The sequence below is a fragment of the Dasypus novemcinctus genome, chromosome 19, assembly GCF_030445035.2.
Source record: "Dasypus novemcinctus isolate mDasNov1 chromosome 19, mDasNov1.1.hap2, whole genome shotgun sequence".
Taxonomy (NCBI): domain Eukaryota; kingdom Metazoa; phylum Chordata; class Mammalia; order Cingulata; family Dasypodidae; genus Dasypus; species Dasypus novemcinctus.
Genome location: NC_080691.1, coordinates 25,204,325 through 25,223,725, shown reverse-complemented (window position 1 = coordinate 25,223,725; position 19,401 = coordinate 25,204,325). Strand labels below are relative to the sequence as shown.

Genomic DNA, 19,401 nt, shown 5'->3' with positions numbered 1-19,401 from the left:
TGTAAGCCAATATTAGCACCATACATGCTTTAGCTTTCTCAGGGATTGTCAGGTGCCCGAAAGCTTACTAATTTTCTCTGGTGAGAACCTGGTATAATCTGGCTGTCAAAAGAGTTTTTGATTTATGCCAACCCTCATGAAAGTTTTCCTTATAATTTTAAATGCCCTATTTTATGGTTTCCACATTCAGCAAATTTTCACTTCTATCCTTCTCCCACGGTGGACACAGCATAATTTTCCTATACCATTGTGAGCAAGCTTGGCCATATGACTTGCTTTGGCCAGTACCATGTTAGGGAGATGAAATAAGCAGAGGTCTCAATCTTCTTGCTTGTTTTAGCGTGACTCTTGAGTTCTCTTAATCTTGATCCAGGTAGTCACTGCCCTTTTATCCCAGATGCCAGAATAAGCACACATGTATCTGACTTAAACCCAACTCTCAGCACAGAGCCATTCAACCCAATCCAGCCTATGTCAGCTGAAGAACTATTAATGTGAGAATAAGTGCCTGTTGCTATAAGCCACTGGATTGCAGAGTGGTTTGTTATGCAACATTTCTATGGAAATAGCTAACTAATACATGGCTTATCTTGCATATCAGTGGGAGATGAAAGTTGGGTACAGGGACATTCAAGGGCCATTTATTTAGGCTTATTCAATCTTGAGAAGTGAGATGGATCTCCATGGGGCATGAGGGACTTTTGGCATGGAAGAGCACAGGACTGGGAATTAGGAAAACTTTTGTTCTAGTCTTGGGTCTGATTCACATATGCTGTTTGAAGGTGGCTAGGTCATTTAGCCTCTCTGGCCTTTAGTTTCATTTTAGATTTGAATAGTAAGTAGTCTATTTAAGTGTCCACTGGGATTTATCAGTGATGGTTGGCTTGAGTACTTTCACAATTTGGAGATGACTCCCTCCATTTCTCCATGCATTGGAAAATTTAATTGTCTGACCAGGTGCTAGTTTTGAAAGTAACCCCTCCTTTTTTCACTGGAATGAAAGTCCTGTGTTTGATTATTGATGTCTGTCATGAGCACAGGTGTTTTTGTTTTGTTCTGTCATTTCCTTGCCTAAATGCACTTTAAGTTCCCTTTCCACTCTGACATCTGGGACTCTAGGAGCCTGTTGTCCTTGTGACCGACAAAGATGGAGTCAGAGAGAAACCGGACCCTCTGTGAACCAACAAGAGGAACTGGAGTTCACAGACTATATGAGGTTAGGGTGACTGGTAAAATTCCTTCCATTTCCCCCGAAGAGTGTCTGTTGAGAGTTGCAGCTGTGGCTTTGGAGTTGGCTGGCCCACCAAATGGTGGGAAATCTAAGCTGACAAAGTCTGGAGCTCTAAGAATTAAAGCTGATCAGGAGCATTCAAAGGGAGCAAGGGACCTAGCAGCATTGGTCTCTCTAAGCAGATGCAAGTCCTCAGAATAGGGTAACAGGTACCAACCATTTGGTCAATGAAACAAAATCGTAGAATCTATGGCCAAAGTCAAGCGAGCATCAAAGCAGAGACATCCAGCCCTCCATTTGTCCATGCATTGTTCATTGGAAAATTTAATTGTCTGACCAGGTGCTGGTTTTGAAAGTAACCCCTCCTTTTTTAAAGTACAAAATGCTTACACCTGGCATCAGAGCTCTTTCTACAGCCTCTGGATGAAACAACACACTTCATATTTTAAATCCACCCAGAGAATATAGATTCAACAATTAGTTGGCCTGCAGGGTGGCTGTTGAAAAAGCAAGCACATCTTGCAAGGGAGAAAAAAGAAGATGGGCCAGAGATTCCTTATAAGGTGAAAAAGCTGGCTGGTCTCATCCTTAAGAGTCCAGTTCAGCCACCTTGTCCCTGTTTCTCTGGCCACTCTGCTATCTGGCAGATCAGCAGCCTGCCGCCAGGCAGGTCTTCAGACTGCCTTGCTTTCTCTTGCAGGCCTGTGTTCTAGCATGATGCCTTGCCCCTGGAAGAAGACTTGACAACACTTTGCTGATTAAATAAATGACCATCCTGATAGGTGTACCCCCAGGCACATGAAGGCATGTCTGGAAATAGCCTTCAGCAGAGGGGAAATGTAAAAAGCCCATTATGCAAATGGCAGGACTGAGATTTGGGTCTCAGTTTGATGCAAAGCACTTACAGTTAAAGTTTCCTGAGCACTGACTGTGTACTAGCCCCTGTATGTTTTCCTCCACATAGTAATTCAGTAGCCCTGATTCCTTTCATCTCCTGGCTGTGCCTCTCCCTCAGTTCCTGTAATCAACCTGCATCCAGCTGGCCGTTGAGGAACCACAGCATGCAGACGACTTCTTAAAAGACTTGGGATGGAAGGGACATAAACCACACCTGCCCACATTTCATTGGCAAGAACTAGTCACATGACTGTGCTACTGGGATGTGGTACTCTGGGAAATGTAGTCCCTGGATAGGGAGTAGCTTTCTAAACACAGCCTCTATACCATGCTAGAGAAAATGAATTCTGGTGGAGAGAGCAGCCATGGCATGCTCCCTCCATGTCTAAACATGCTGGCCCTGCTACTGGACGTTCAGACTATTGCTTCCCCAGCTCAGAGAAGTGATCTGCTTTGGTTATGTGACCAAACATTAGCTGAATTTTTCTCACTTATGCTTTGGCTACCAGAATGTCATAGTCATTGATGGGACTAAAGGGGTTCATGACATCGCTGCAAATATGAGCAACGTGTGTATCTTTTCCTGGAGGTAGGGTTCGTAAAATCCATCAACTTTTCAGAGGGGATGATGGAGACCCAATACAGGTAACCCATGTCTCTAAGGGAGCACAGAGTCTTTCCTGAGCACTCAGATTATCTCATCACTGTCTATTTCATTCTTCCCTCTTTTTACTTCCTTCCTAGCACATTATCAATAACTGATAATTCCTTCTTTTCTTATTTGTTTACTCTCTGCTACCTTGACTTGAATATCAGCTGTTTGGGGGCAGGGATCTTGTCTCTCCTTCTCACTGCTGTATCCTCAGTAGTCAGACCAGTGTTTGGCTCACTGTAAATGCACAATCAACAATTGATGAATAGATACATGGAGTAACGAATATGGATCAAAACGTTCTATCATTATGCTTTGCAGTACTTCTATCCAATGTTTATTCAAAGAAAGGGGGGGAGTCTTTTTTTTTGACTGTGATAAGCAGGGGGAACTATGATTAATTTGTAGCCACCAACTCTATCAATATTAGTATGATAGATAACTTTTACTGAGTGTTTACTATATGCCAGGCATCTTGCTCATCCTGGGCAGGAGCTTTTAGTTCAATGACCCAACTTAGAATCAGAAAGCTCAACTGAAAAGCCTTGTCTGAGGGCGTTCAGTCCTTAGAAATATGAAAGACACAGCCCTTGGGACTTTAAAGCATAGCCCTTTCTCTCTTCTTTTTAGCAGCATGTATAAGTTTTAAAGAAATGTGGTTTGCTAAATATATTTAATAACCAGAACAATCCTTTCCTAGGATTACCCTGTCTGTAATTACCCCAAGAACCTACCCATTGACTGGTGGGGGAAGGTGGTGGTGATGGAAGAGTGTAGGTGATTGTTGGATGCTAGAATGAAGATGGAGGACTGGGATACCACTCGGTATGAGCAGTGGCTTTCCCCTCACGCGGTGTACATGCAACATGCCCATTTATTTCCAAAATGTCACTGATGGGCAAACTCAGGTGGATTATTATTGTCAGGGAAGTAATTCAGTGGAAGGAGAAGCCTGGATCTAGAGAAAAACGAGCCAACTCATCAAATAGAGAAACAAAAACAATGGGCAATAACTGATCAACAAAGGTTAACTGAACATCTGCCATGTAACAGGCACTGTTCTATCCCTGGTATCCAAGAAGTGATATTAGAGTCCCTGACTTCAAGAAGCTTATATTCTAAAGGGAAAAAAAATAATTTATTAACACTTACTTTGGACCAGGCATTGTACTAAACACTTTATTGCTTAGTACACTAAGTACTCAGTAAAGTGAATATCTGGTTTATTCTTTCTAACAGTTCTGTAAAGTGGGTACTGATATTTTTCCCATTTGACAGACAATAAAACTGAGGTTCACAGAGCTAAGCAATTTTCCTAATCCTGGTCTGGATATATCCCAAGCCTCTTCTCTTAGCCACCACACTGTACTGCCTTTATTTGCTTGCGTATTAAATGACTACAAGAGGTTAAAATTTCCCCAATGCATTACTGAGGGTGTGAATTAGCTAGCTATCTGTAGCTCTGCAACAATCACCAAATTGCTGTGGTATTCAATAATAAGCATTTATTCCACTCATGTCTTCAAGCTGCTTGGGGCATCCCAGCTGATCTGAACAGGGTTTGCTCCTATGTGTCTGTGCATGGTGTCTGGAGTGGCCTGATCTAGGTTGGGTTCAGCTGAGTGAAGTTTGAAGTTCTGAAGCCAGCTGGGTAGCTCTGGCCCATGTGTCTCTTACTTTTTTTGGAGCAGTGGCCTGTCTAGGTCATGTTCTTCTTATGGAGACTGTGGACGTTTGAGAGGTCAAGCCACACTGTGCAAGCACATTTCAAGTCCCTGTTTGTATCTTGTCTACTGACATCCTATTGGCTGAAATAAGTTACATGGCTGAATCCAAAGCCAATGGATGAGGAAGTGCACTTGGCTTGTGTGGAAGGACTGCAAAGTTATAAGGCAAAGGGAATTTAAGCCTATAGTTCAATCTACTACAGAGGGATTGATCATTTTTATTACAGTGTTGCTTCAGGAATTTGGTATAACCTGTAGCAAGTGTCTTAAAATGTTTAACCCACAAATTATATTGGTAGGACTTAATATAAGGAAGCAATCAGAAAAGTACCAATGATTTAAAGCATAAAGGTGTCTATAGGAGCTTTATCCACATCAGCAAACAATTGGAAACACCCTTTATGCACAACAAAATAAGAATGATTAAATTAATTATGACGCGTTCACAAGTTGGAATAATTCACAGCTATTACAAACTTCATGTTTAAAAGAAATATTTGACATCAGGAAATTCACAATGTATATAGTTGAGTGAGGGGAAAAGCAAGAAATAGAACTACAAAAGAAGTATGACCTTACTATGTGAGCATACAACATGCAGGTACACATGCACAAACAACAATATACATGATACATTCCAGCAAGAAATAGACCAAAAACACTGTGATTACCCCTAAGGGCTGCAATTAGGGTGGATTTATTATTTTTCTTTAGTCTATTTTAAATACCAAATTTTCTATAATGAACAAACACTATGAACATACATAAAATATGTTACTTTAAAATAATCTGACAAATACACACTAATTTTGCGTTGCCTGCTAAGAATGTTCTTCAGGAAAAGGTAAAGTCAACAGCAAAGGACTTACAGAATATGAGGAGAAATCAATGTGTGATGGTAAACATCGAGCATTTGAAATAATCAACTATCTTGTCACAGAAGTAAATAATTCCAACTTATAATTTTATAAACACTGGGGCATAGTACATACAAAAATACTTCTGATTACATGGTGTACTTATAAATGCAGATTTAGAAGACTGAAATTGATCAGCCTTGTCTGGATTTATAACAAGCCCATACTGTAGCAAAATGGATTTTAAAACGTGGCATAGGAAAGCAGATGTGGCTCAAGCAATTGGGCCCCCGTCTACCATAGAGGTCCAAGGTTCAATCCTGGGGCCTCCTGGTAAAGGCGAGCTGGCCCGTGTGGTGAGCTGGCCTGTGCAGAGTGCTGGCTTGCGCAGAGTACCGCCCTACACAGGAGTGCTGCCCCGTGCAGGAGCACTGGCCCACGCAGAGAGCTGGCGCAGCAAGATGACGCAACAAAAAAGGGACACAGAGAAGAGATAATAAGAGATACAGCAGGTCAGGAAGTGGAAGTGGCTCAAGAGAATGATTGCCTCTCTCCCACTCCAGAAGGTCCCAGGACTGGTTCCCAGAGCCGCCTAATGAGAAGACAAGCAGACACAGAAGAACACACAGTGAATGGACACAGAGAGCAGACAATGGGAATGGGGGTAGGGAATGTGGCATAAATCTGCTTTAAAAATACTAGACAGCCAACATCAAGACACATTAAAAACTGCCACCAATTCTTGGACAATAGTGACTTCTGTGTCAGCATATTGTAGACTCAGGGAGTGTAGAGGCTTCCATAGTGGAATACCTTGCTGAGGCACAGAAGATGGACCTCATGGAATCTTGCAAACGTATACTTTTATTCACATTGAATGATTTCTCTCTTTAAACCAAGAAAGAAGATGGAAAATATTTGGCCAGACTTTTTCTCCTGAAATGTAGAGCCATTTCACAGAAAAGGTGAAAAAGGCATGAGTTAATGGAGGTCCATTTTTTAAGCCAAGGCAGACAGACAGAAAGGCTGTTAGACAAACAGACTTTGAATATATCAATTAGCCAGAACTATTCATTCTAGCAGTTCTAAGCTTTTGTCCTTATGGAAGTAGAACTGCTTTTTGGAAGCCAAAGCAAATAAATTGGATAGATTAATCCCTGAATGAAAGACTCAGGAAATAATGGAGTGTTTGGGGCTGCATTATTATTTACCTCTTCCAATCTTTTATTAAGCCAACTTGGATTTTGTTGAGTTGCTCACCACCACTGCCCTCCTGACCCCAGCATTTGAAAATTGATAAAAACTAAAACATAAACATAAACAACAACAGATGTGGAAGCTAAGGTAATTTCCATTCATTCGTTAATTCATTCCTTCACTCACTGACGTATATGCTACAGACCTACAGTGTCTCAGTTCCAAATGGGAGAAACACAAATTATGCTTTAGGGTCCATAAGAATAATTCAAGCATAGATAAAACAAAAATAGAACTAAAGCATCAGTGGAACCAAAGGTAGCTTATACCAATATGTTTAGCAAATTCAACTCAACACAACTCAATTCTACTCAAATCAATTTGTCCTTAAAGTTGACACAGGCCTATCTTTTACCCAGTAAATATTTGTCAAGGGGTCTTACCATACAAAGGTTTGACTCTATCATAGATGTTTGGGGAGGTTAAGAAAGGGAGAAGATCTTTAGTAAGTATTTGTTAAATTGAGCAAATGAAGGAAGGAATAACTGAAGGAATAAATGCTGTTGATAAAACCAGATATTTTTAGCAAAGGTCCAGACACATGATAATCCATGATGTGGAAATGACCTAATAATAGCAAACAGTGACTTCTAATAAGTGCTTACTATATGCTAAGCATTGTTCTAAGGCTTTAAATGAGCTAACATTTCATTCTCACCTGACAACTCTATGAGGTAGGCACTATTAGTATCACATCCCCATTTTATTACTGAGGAAAGTGACACACAGAAGCATAAGGTTAATTTCCTAAGGTCACATGAGGCAGTCAGAGCATTAAACCATGTAGACGGTTGCCAAAGTCCATAGTCTTATCCACTATTTTCTGCTTCCTCTCATTATTCCAGTTGTTTCAATAACTATATGAAGTAGGATTTGACAGAAAATTAAGGCTCGGAGAAGTGATTGAGGTGGGACTTGAACCTAAGATCAAATAAAGTCTGGCTCTTAAATATTATATTTCTCTTCACACCTAAAGTCATTGTCCCTTATGGCACTTTTGGTAGCCAATCTAAACTTATTCCTTTAGAAGGACTTTGTACAAGGTATTGCTGTCATCCTTGGAGTCCTTTGCACTCTGCATACTAGAAATCCACAACAAACTTGAACTCATCTAGAACCATGGACAGCACCTAGGTTTTACAAATGTCTTCTCTAAGCTTCAGGAGTTAGATGGTGGGGATTCTTTCCATCATGAACCCAAACCAACAATTACACACTAGGTTTTGTTGGTTAGGAAGCAAACTGGTCTATCTGGAGGGGCACTGAACTGTTTTACTTCTAATCAGGGAATCACTGATGTTGACTTAGTTTATCAATCTCACCACCAGACACCGTCTAACAAGTCATCAGCTGTTTCCAGATAAATGAATATTTTAGTTTCTCAAAGATCAAACTGAAGGGTACTGAATATATGACCCTTGTCTCCCAAATAGATCTTTCATTGATGCTCTACATCTACTACCAGGAGGAATTCTCACGTAGATCTCATTCAGAATACACAAATTCTTGGGAGAAGTACTGTATTTAATTCCTCACCCTTAGTGTTCATCAGACATATGCCTTTGTGAAAGGAGGGGTAGGTCAACACGAACCCATGCTGTTCTCATAGATTGGGGGAAACAGAGGGAACTCAGGGGGGCACCCACATGTTCTGCTTTATCATTTGATCAGGCACAGCCCTGAATAGGCTCTTTGGGTTTCTGTTCCTAGACCATACATTGATATTCACCATCTTATTCATTTAATTGATTGTTTATTGGGTTTCCATGAGGTGTATATGAAATTGACCCTTCCTTTCCTTCCAACATTGTATATAACTCCAATATGAACTATTTGTGATTTATTGTTATGTCTTTTTTTTTTTTCAGTGTGAGCTCCTTGATAACAGGGACTATGTATGTTTTCTCATCCTTCAAGCACCTTTCACAATTCCTGGCCTATAAAAGATAATATATAAAAAATGAAGTTCAATTGGGTGAGGCAAATTATTAGTGATTGTGCCCAGCATTCTTTCATTTATTTATGCATTCATTTGTGTATCCTTCTGTCTACCCAATTAATCAAAGCATTTTTCACCCACCCATTTTTCTCCCTGATCTCACCCTAATAGGCAGTTGGACAAAGCAGTTAGACAAATTCACCAAAAGAGATGTGACTTGATGGGGATTTTGCATCTATTCTCCTTTCACCTATCATCTCTCCCCTGTTTTATCCCACATCTCTTCCTCTTCCCTCGGGAGAGTTTATAGGAATGAAAATGAGATGGCTCCTGAGGGTGGGTGAGGGGAGTGAATTTCTTGGTGACAGCTTGGGTACAGGGACAGATGAAAACTTCAGCCTTAAGCAATGTTCAGAGAAGCCCAAGGAGAGAGTTGATGGACAGTCTGACTTGTCGAGGGTGAAATCAATTAAAGTACATCAAATCTAGAGTTCATGCTTTCTCAGAGTGACAAATCTATGCTGGAAACTGAGAAAGACGAAGGGAGAAAAATGCCTTTGACCTCTTGGAGACCGGCTGTTCCTTCTGTCAGTGGAGCCAGGCTTGCAATGAGATGCGTTCATGATGAATTATAACAGCCAGCCAGCCAGCCACCTTAAAAAAGAACGGGGTGAAAAGGTTACCAAAGAGACCCAAAATGTGAGGAATTCAACCAAACATCAAGATAAATCAACTCAGGGCCAGGAGTATTTGTGCCAGGCCTGTTCAGAACTGCCATGGATAATCTCAGGGTCTTAGCCCACCTCTTTTAGAAATATTATGCACACACACCTACATGCACACACGTATTGTTTGTTAAGACATCGGAAGGTAATCAGAAGAAAAGACCTCAAATCTTGTCATTCTAGTGTCAAGAATTTGGGGGCATAATACTGTATCTAGGGCAGTGGTGTCCTATAGAACTTTCTACAATGATGGAAATATTGAATATCTGCACTGTCCAATATGCCAGCCACTAGCCACACGTGACTACTTTGCACTTGAAATATGACTAGTGCTTCTGAGGCACTAATATTTTATTTTTGTTCAGTTTAATTAACTTATTTAAATAGCCACTAGTGGCTAGGAGTTACTATACTGGACTGAGTAGCTCCAAGGCAACAATAACCAATAACATCAGACAAGCTGGTGCAGGTTGAACTTCTGATTACAATGCCTACTGGTCAAGGTGTTCCACAGACTGAAAGCAGGCCATGTTTTGTGTCATTGAACAAGGAGAGTATCTTATTCATCTCCATAAACCCAGCATCTACCTCAATACCTGGCATGTAATAAGTGCCAAATACATTTTGAATAACTGATTAAATAAATGATTATAACTATCCTATTGAAAATTTACTATGAGTCACACCACTGCGCTAAACACTTTATATACATTTTCTCCTTCAATATGCCTACCAAGACTCTTGGGTAGGTATTACCAGGAATAATTATATGTATGTTTTCTTATTCTTCAACTACCTATGGCAGTTCTTGGTATATACAAAATAATGTAAAAATTCAGTTCTATTAGATGAGTCAAGTATTCTTATATACAAGGTTCTCTTCTGAGAGGTTTGTATATATTAACTCAGTCATTATTCATAACAGGTCTATAAAGTACACATCATCTATATTTTATAGTTGAAGAAACTGAGGCATGAGAGAGTCTAAGCAAACGAGAAGTAAATCACACAGCCAGTAACTGGCCTGACCGAGGTCTGAACTCAGGCAATCTGGCTACAGAGGTCTACCACTGCCCCATACTGCATTTTGGCTTCCCTTGCTCTCCCCATTTTACAAAAGAGGAAGCCAAAGCTGGGAAAGATTAAGTAACCTTTTCATTTAGTAGGTGGCAAATCCAGGACCCAAACTCAGATCTGTCGGATTGAAAAGCCCACTGAGTAACTGCGTTGCTTCATAACTGCTTGGGTTATCATTGATTTCTTGGCAGAAACTCATTATCCCCTTGTGCAAAACTTAAAGGTAATTTTTCTCCTCAGAATATACAGATTGAAACTTAGTTTGAAATTGCCTCTCTGAGATCACTTGCTTCATCAGTCAAATGGGCATATGTTTAATTTTGTGGAGAGGACTCAGTGATATTGTATATGCAGTGCGTCTATCTCAGTGTCTGGCACATGATAGCATCCAATAAAAGGTGGCTGCGCTTCTTTATATTTTTATTGTGATTAAAAAACAAGTAGGTGCTGAAAACAGAAAACCTGTGTTTACCAAAAGACCTGGTTTCTTACTGATTCTTCAGGGGTGAACCTCCCAAATAATTAGTTTATATCCTTCAGCAACCAAGATAATACTTCTTCCAAATTTAAGCCTTCAATCCGGAAAACATTCTCACAAATTTTAGTATTTCCTGTCTTTATAAAAAGATGTGGAACAAGACAGTGTTTCCCCTTTTTTCCCCAAAACACACACATACACACACATATTATTGGGCTAAAATTCACATAACATAAAATTGACCATTTTAAAGTATATAATTTAGGGGCATTTAGTACATTCACTATGTTGTACAATCATTACCACTCTCTAGTTCCAAAATACTTCATCACCTGAAAGAAAACCACATACTCATTAGGCAGTCACTCCATTTCCCAATCCCTATCCCAAAATGCTTTGTCTCTATTTATTTACCTATCCTGTGTATTTCATATAAATGGAACTTTCAGTAGGTAAACTTTTGTCTCTGTCTATAATGTTTTCAAGGGTTATCTGCATAGTGATATGTATCAGGGTTTCATTCCTTTTTATGGCTGAGTTACATTCCATGTGGTAGATTCTATATACCACATTTTGTTTATCCATTCATCTGTAAGTGGCCATTTGGGCTGTTGTTGTCCTTTTGGAAGTAATGAATAATGCTGCTTGAACATTCATGTACTTGTATTTGTTTGAGTATCTGTAATTCTTTGGGGTATATAGCTAGGAATGGAATTGTTGGATCATTTGGTAACTCTTTGTTTAAAATTCTGAATAACTGTTTTCCAAAGAAAATGAACCATTTTACATTCCACCAGTGATGTATGAAGGTTTCAATTTCTCCACATCTTCATTAACACTTGTTATTTTCTGATTTTTTGAAATTATAGCCATTCTGGTGGGTATCTCCTTGTGGTTTTGATTTGCGTTTACTTGACTAATGAAGTTGAGCATCTTTTCACGTTTGTTGACCATTGGTATATCTCTTTGAAGAAATGTCTATTCAAGCCCTTTGCCTATTTAAAACACTGGGATTGTTTTATCTTTTGTTGTTGAATTGTAAGATTGCTTTATACACTCTGGATACTAGACCCTTAACAACTATATGATTTGAAAATATTTTCTCCCAGTATGTAGATTATCTTTTCCCTTTTTTGATAATGTCCTTTGATTCACAGAAGTTTTAGATTTTGGTTGTCTAATTTTTGTTGTTCCTCAAGCTTTTGGTGTCATTTCTAGGAATCTACTGCTAAATTGAAAGTCATGAAAATTGCTTTGGGTAGTACTGCATATTAACAATATTAAGTCTCCTAATCCATGAAAACAGGATGTATTTCCATTTATTTAATTGAGTTCAGCAATTCTTTCAGCAGTGTTTTATAGTTTTCAGTATACGAGTCTTTTACCTCCTTGGTTAAATTTATTCTGAGATACTTAATTCTTGTGGGCATTATTGTAAATGGAAATGCTTTCTTAATTTCCTTTTTTAAAAGACTGTTCATGGAAGTAGCCCTGACCCCAGACAAGTTAGAAGAAAGAAACACAATACGTTGTGGCTAAGGTCTGTCCTACTCCCTCTGGAACCAGGAAGCAGGGTCCCATTCTGGGAATGTGAGCTGCCACCTACAAGCACTGATGAGTTCTTGACCACAACCAAGCCAGGTAGGGGCAGGGCAGAGGTGAATAAAACCACTTTCTTACCATTTTTAAGTTGCTTTTCTTTAGATTCTGCATTTTCTTGATTGCTGATTATGACAGTTTTTGCTTGATTTTTCAAAGTCTTTGTGGAGAGATGGGCTCTTGGAACTGCCTACTCTGCCACTGCCGATGTTCAATCTTACCCCAATTACTGAGTGGTGCTGAAATGAATTTAAGGATGTCCACAAGCCCAGGTATGTAAGTGAACACAGTAAAATGGCCCGATAGGGCTAAGCTTTGAGTGTCCTCATGAGTGACTTTTGGGGTTCCCTACCTTTGTTCTGATACAGGCACCTTCTATAGCAGTAAAGCCTGCCTCTAAATACTCTGTTGTTCAGTGCATGGACTTTATGACCATTCTTTTGATTGCATGAAGGTAGTTGTAGCCCACTTCAGGTTGTTGGTTGTATTTCACACATTATGTGGGTTGGCTAAGTGACTGTTCACTATTAGTCTAAAGAAGAGGATATAATACTGCAAATAATAATTTGCATATGTCTTTCCTATAAATGCAGAAACTAAATTATTTTGTTTTAATATTTTTAGATTTAATTTTGTTTTCTTTCCCTGAAGGTCATCTATTCATCTATTCCTACCTCCACCCCAACATTATTGACTCTCGAATATTCTAGATAAATGAATTGCAAGCCTAGAACAGTGATTTTCAGGCTGGGGGGAGGGTGTGGTTTTTCCCTCCAGCAGCTATTTAAAAACATCTAGAGACATTTTTGTTGTTACAGCTGTGGGGAGGGTGCAACTGGCATCGAGTTTATAAAGGCCGGGAATGCTGTTCAGCCTCCTACAATGCATAGGACACCCCCCTCCCCCAAATAATTATCTGGCCACTAATATCAATACTGCTGAGGTTGAGCAACTTTGCCTTAGAAGAATGAATTAGAACCTATGATGTAACTGAGGGCAGCAAGTCTGTTTTAACAGGCTTTTAAAAATGTCTACGGAGATATTTTTCCTTATTCCCTAGCTGGGTCAATAAGAAGCAACTCACCTTCTCTTTATTCAAGTATGCCCTGGTCTACAATAAAAGTTACATTTTTGGACTTTGGAAACTCACGTCCCAGATCCGAGTGAGAATAGAATCTAAACCACTTGCTACTTCTTTTTTCTTTCTTGCCAAAGTATTTTGGTGCAAAAGTAGAGTAGGATGCATGCACTATATGTTTTTTATTCATTTATGCTAAAATCGTCGAAACCTTTTTTTATGACTCATTTGATGTCCAAAAAGCCTTTTGACTTGCATTTATAACCCCTTAAAAAAACTCACTCCTCTTAGAAACAGGAAGCCACTTTGTGAATAGAGTAAACACAGATAAACCTTGAAGGAGGGAATAGAGATGCCCTTTGGAAGCTTCTGTCTTGAAATGCTTCCAGGGTGCCTGAGGGAATCTCCCTGTGGCCACCGCGGGTCAAAGGTTGGCAAGCAGGCGCCCAAATGGGCTCTCCAAGGAAGGCTTAGCATAGGGCTTCTTGCTCTAAATGGACCAGTGCTTGTAGTTGGTCATCCCTTGTGTAAGTCTTATTACAGGAAAGCAGAAAGCATGCTGGACTGGTTCTGGATGCTGCTCTCCAGATTTCCTCAAGGAGTTTGCCCTCTGAAGGGTTTGGCCCAGGTGATCCTCAAAGATTTTCAAACTCAGATGTCTGCTTTAGACACAGCAAATGCATGGTGTGCTTGATGCCATGCCCCCATTCAGCACCCATGACAGACATCACCAGCTGATAATACCCTTTCCGTTAACCTCAGGCATGAATTCAGAATCTCTTTCAACAGAGTTCTCCAGGGAGCCACTTCTAGTTGTTTAGTGTTGGCATACCCACAAAAAAAATGGAGCAATCCATCAATCCTGGCCCAGGTAATAGGGAGTATGCTATCACTTCCTCTAGAGTAGGGAATTTAACTAAGTTCCTACTGTAGAGGCATTAAAAATAAAGTAAAATAAAATAAAATCAAGTGAAGAAAGCAAAGCAAAATGAAATGAAACAAAAAATAAAGACTGGAGCAGAGAGCCATTTGTTGTGTGACCTCAGGTGAATAGTTGACTTTTTTGAGTCTTTGTTTCATGACCTATCAAAGGGCATGAGAGGCCCACCTTCCCATTTTAGTTGGTTCCCATGCTCCCCACCCCCGTTTTACAGTTTACAAAGTGCATTTACGTTTACCATCATCATCACAATGCCCTAATGCCAAAGAATATGTTTTCATATTCTGTTGTTTCTGAAACCAGGAAGCACACTTAAGAGAGTCATGTCTCCTATTTTTTTCCCTGAATAAAACAAAAATAGTTTTTAAATCTGTGGCCTCCCAGAATGAAACAAAAAGTGTGAGGGTAGTTTCCATTTCTTTAACACATAGTATATTCTGGACAACATCCTAAATGTCTCACAAAGTCCTATACAAAAGTATTATTAACATTATCCTATTAACATTCCCCTTGTGGCGATGCAGAAACCAAGGCTCTGGAGGGTTCTTTCACCCAAGGCCTCAAGGCTGGTAAAGGACAGAGCTGGGATCTGAACCAATTTTCTCATTTTGGACTTCTCTAACCTCAGGAGGGACAGAGGGCAGGAGTCACCCCTGCTCCTCTCCAGGTGCAAAAATGGAGAGTCACAACCATGAAGTAACTTTGCACTGGGGTCACGTGGAGAAAACATCGTGGATCCTGGCGCTTGGAGCCAAAGAGGAAAAACACTCAGGGCGTTTTATAACTTATGGATGTTAAACTCTCATTTATTGTTGGCTCTGGGACAGTGCCTATGCCTGAGGGCTGCTGCATCCTCCTGAAGCTTTAAGAGGCCCAAGGGAGCTGGAAAGGAAAGACGCTTCAATTCGTTAGAAAGTTGAAAAAGATGTATTTTCCCAGGGAGACTTTAGCAGATGGTCTGTGACATTTGTTCATTCATTCAATAGGCAGTTATTGAAAGTTCTCTGTATGTCTGGCCAGGTTCAAGACCCTGGGTAAGTACTGGGTTGGTGGGGGTGGGGATGGCAGGTGGATAGCACATGAACTTACAGAGTAGAAGTCCCCAGACAGGCAGTGAAGCAACTTGGAAGGGCGCCAGCTTGGGAATCACCTCATCCTAGGTTGAAGGTTGACTCTGCCACTTTCTAGCCATGTGACTGTGGGCCCCTGGCTTCTCTTCTCTGAGAAGATGTTTCTATCTATAAAATGGGATAGCACTAGTAAGCCACTCACAGGATGGTTGTGTGTCTTACCTAAGATCATGTGCATAAGTTGCCTAGTATGACGTGATATGAAATGAAATCACTTATTCATTCAACAACTATTTACTGGGCACCAAATTTGTACCAGACACTGTTCTTAATGCTGGATTCTAATATCAACTGTTATAGTCTCAGAGTGACTTACAGACCTAATCTCCTTGGGCTTCACTGAAGACCTGAGTTGGTTCTCTAATCCAGGAGGTGTGGGTGAGGGCATCCCTGAGCAGAGACACCTGAGCCTCTTGAATTCTTCTGGAAGTAGAGCAGGCAGCTCCACTGCTGAGTGGGTAAACGGGTCCTGTAGATCCCTGTAGAATGGAAAGGAGATGAGGCCCATCCTGTCCTATGTCTAGGGCTATTCAGATCACTTGTCCCTCTTCAGGTTTTGCCTTCTTGGGGTCATTTCTGAGTGAAGCACAAAGAAGTGGCAGTGGAATTGTGTAGAATAAGGATGCAGCTTGGGGTGGGTCCGTCAATCCCCCTTCAGCTCTAGTTTTGCCCCTTCAGTCATCCACAGCGACACCTGGTCTCATCTTGCTGACGTGTATTTGTATCTTGAACCTGGCATAAATCCCTCCTGTCATAATGATGGTGATGAGAGAGATGCTCTGGCTGACGATAATGATGACACTGATGTTGATGACAAATTACCTATTGATGCTGTTTTACACATATTTTCCCTAACCCTTACAACTACCTTGCAAGTTAGACATTACTGCACATGAGAAAGCAGGAATATGAAACTAAGAGAGGAAGAGTGACTGTCCCAAGCCCACAATGCTAGGAAGAGACAGAGCTGAGCTGTAAAGCTAAGACTCGGGCTCCAAACCACTGATTTGCCACTAAAATCACAATGTTGCGGGTTTAGCATTTGTCAGGCACCATTTAAAGGGCTTTATCGGCATCATCTCATTTATCCCTCACTAACCCTATGAGGTAGGTGCCAATGTTATCTCCAATTTACATACAGGGAAAGAGAAGCACAAAGGTTATTTGGCTTGCTTGTGGGAGCGAGTTTAGTAGTGGTAGGCAATCTGACTGCAGAGCCTGTAGTCTTCTTATTTAAAAAAAAATGTTTTTAATTTTGTATGGAGGCATAATATAATATAGTTAAATGTATGCATATTAATAAGTCACAATGAATATATATACATTTATACACCACCACACCACTAGATGTGCTTGCACTTTTAACCCTCTATTCCATGCTGATGCTGATCCCCAATGTTTGATGTTTTGGAATGATCTGACACATCACACTTCCAGATTTATCTTCCACTCACATTTGCACTACTATTACTTGCAAACCCACATATTTACCATGTGCCAGACACTGTTCTAAGCGCCTCACATGTATTAACTCATGTTAGCCCCATGAAGTTGGTACTATTGCTGTTATTCACATTTTCCAGATGCTGAAGCACAGAGAAGTTAAGTAACTTATCTAAGGTCACACAGCTGGTGAGTAGCAGAGTTGTGAATTAAAACCTGGACTGTCTGTCTCCAGAGTCTTTTACAGGCTCTATTTCCTTAAAAATGCACAAAGTCCCTATGAAAAAAGTGCTGTTATCAACGCCACTTTACAGACTACACTACAAAGGCTCAGCAAGTTTACAACAACTTGCCTAAATAGCTCTTCTGTCTTGGACTCTTTTATAGGCCTGCTGATTGCAAAATGTATGCTTTCCATCTCTATGTCAGAGAAGACTGAACACCTTTGCTTTGGGTTGGAGTTACTGATGTACTTGTTTACCCTTGCTGGCAAGCCCAAGTTTATGGGGGATGCAGTCTCAATCTTACTGTCTTTCATCATTTGCAGCTCCTATTCCTGTACCTCACACTCTACTGGAACCAGTGATAAGAGGGAAGTCTCCGGAATAAATGTCCTTGCGGTTGGGGAGGGCAGAGTCTACATGTTCCACTCTGATGAGGCCGTTACCAAACAAATGCTTGCTTCCCCAGCTCACCTTCACACCCCACTCAGAGCTCCTGGGTCTATCTCATCCCAGCTGTTCCTGGTGGGGTGGAGGGGGTGGAGAGTAAATCTTGGGCTTTCCATTTTTCTCCAGCTCAAAAGGATATGAATTCCGTAAATCTTGGCCTGAGTGACCATCGGGATGCATGAAATATGACAGGAAAGAGGCCAGGGAGGCAAGAGTTTACACAGAGTGTGGGGATGGGCAGACCGGGGGTCCTTGGGGAGCCCTGGGGCTGGAGTTTCACTGCTGAGAGGCTCCTCGGCAACTTCGAGCTGTAATAGGGAGCTAGGATCACATCCATGCCAAGGCCCCAGAGGTTATTGCCAGGTATAGGGCAGAAAACTGATGCAGCCCCTCTCCTGCTCTTCACTCTTGGCCCAAGAGTTGGGGAGGGAAAGGGGACCCATTGGTTAGGACAGGGCAGCAGGAAGGACTTAGCTGTGATGGGAGGAAGAACTTCCTGCAAGGCAAGGTGATTAAGCCCTGGAATGAGTTATTGAGGGAGGTGGTAGAAGCAACTTCCTTGCTTTGAGACCAAGATGGAGAGTTTTTGGTATGAGAGATGTGAGTTCAACCTCTTGTGGTGGATTGGTGACCCCTTTAGGGCTCAGCTGTGTCTGCCTGTGAGGTTGTTTGCAAATGCTCAGCAATTATCAAAGTCTCCTCTGACAGCAGCTTTCATGCATTGACGTTTTTGTGTATATTGTAGAATTATTATATGCTCATTGTAATAAGAAAAATTCAAATAATCCCGATGAGAATAAAGTAAAAAAAGAAAACTTCCTACTTATTCCTCCCTTCAAATTCCACACCTCTCTTTAATAGATAACTGTTAACATTTGGGAGTAAATCTTTAGATTAAATAAAAAAAGCATATTCACATGTGCCCAGACACACACAATGTTCCTTGTCTGATTTTTAGTTTAGAACATAGACAGGAACATATTAAACATATTGTTCTGACACTTGCATTTTCCCCTGTTAAAATTATAGGCATCTTCCCATGTCAGTATACATATTTCATTTTAATTTTTAGACAGTTTCTTCTTATGCCATAATATAAACATACCATTATTCATTAAACCAACCCTCAATTGATTTACTTGAACGTGGCTTTCTAAATTTTATCAATGCAACAATGCTGTAATACACTGCTACTAAGGTCATTTCTTTAGAACAGAATTCTAGAAATGGAGCTGTGGCGCACAGAGATCTTTAAAGTGCTAATTCTTTTTTTTAAAGTAAAACTTTAAGTATATAATTCATACAGGAACATAAATAGTAAGTGTATAGTAAAAGCTGTGAACTTACAAAGAAAACATGCATATCACCCTATAGGGCTCCCATACATCACCCCACCACCACCACCTTGCATTGTTGTGAAACATTTGTTACAAACTATGAAAGAGCATCATCAAAATTTTACTACAAATGATAGCCTGTATCTGACATTTGGTGTATTTTTACCCCAAACCACTCTATTATTAGCACCATGTATTAGTATTATGCATTGTTATGGTTCAGGAGGGAACGTTCTCATATTTGTCCTGTTAACCACAGTCCATCTTCTACCACAGGACTCCCTGTGTTATACAGCCCTATGCTTTGTAAAATTCATTCAAAGTGTACACTCAGTGGCTCTTATTGTCATCATAGGGTTGTGC

General features: G+C 40.5%; 1 long non-coding RNA gene across 1 annotated transcript in view; it reads right to left on the bottom strand.

The window, feature by feature from the left end:
* Nucleotides 1-8,354: 8,354 nt before the first annotated feature.
* LOC131274566 (uncharacterized) overlaps nucleotides 8,355-19,401 on the bottom strand; it is a 127,197-nt gene continuing 116,150 nt past the window's right edge. Inside the window, exon 3 of the long non-coding RNA XR_009181820.1 lies at nucleotides 8,355-9,214. This is a non-coding gene — a long non-coding RNA (uncharacterized lncRNA). The remainder of the gene's footprint in view (nucleotides 9,215-19,401) is intronic.